Source organism: Triticum dicoccoides, chromosome 3B, assembly GCF_002162155.2.
Source record: "Triticum dicoccoides isolate Atlit2015 ecotype Zavitan chromosome 3B, WEW_v2.0, whole genome shotgun sequence".
NCBI classification, from domain to species: domain Eukaryota; kingdom Viridiplantae; phylum Streptophyta; class Magnoliopsida; order Poales; family Poaceae; genus Triticum; species Triticum dicoccoides.
The window spans coordinates 586,467,642-586,468,027 of record NC_041385.1 but is presented as its reverse complement, the minus strand read 5'-3'; positions in this window follow the sequence as shown (position 1 = coordinate 586,468,027).

Sequence of the window (386 nt, the reverse complement as noted above, 5' to 3'; positions counted from 1 at the left end):
TATATAAAGCAAAAATATTCACAAAGAAACTAAATACAGCAAAAAAACTACTCAGAAATAAATAGAAGAAAAAAATAAAGCAGAAAAGAAAAACTATATAGAAAAATTACTCAAAAATAAATAGAAGAAAAAAATAATGCATAAAATAAAAAAATTATAAAGCAAAAATATTCACAAAGAAACTAAATACAGCAAAAAAACTACTCAGAAATAAATAGAAGAAAAAAAGCAGAAAAGAAAAAACTATATAAAAAAATTACTCAAAAATAAATAGAAGAAAATAAATAATGCAGGAACAAAAATTATATAAAAAAATGTTGGGGCGCTGTTCGGTGGGCCTGCCAGACCTAGTGTGTGCAAATACAGGCCCAGAAGGGCCAGCAGGC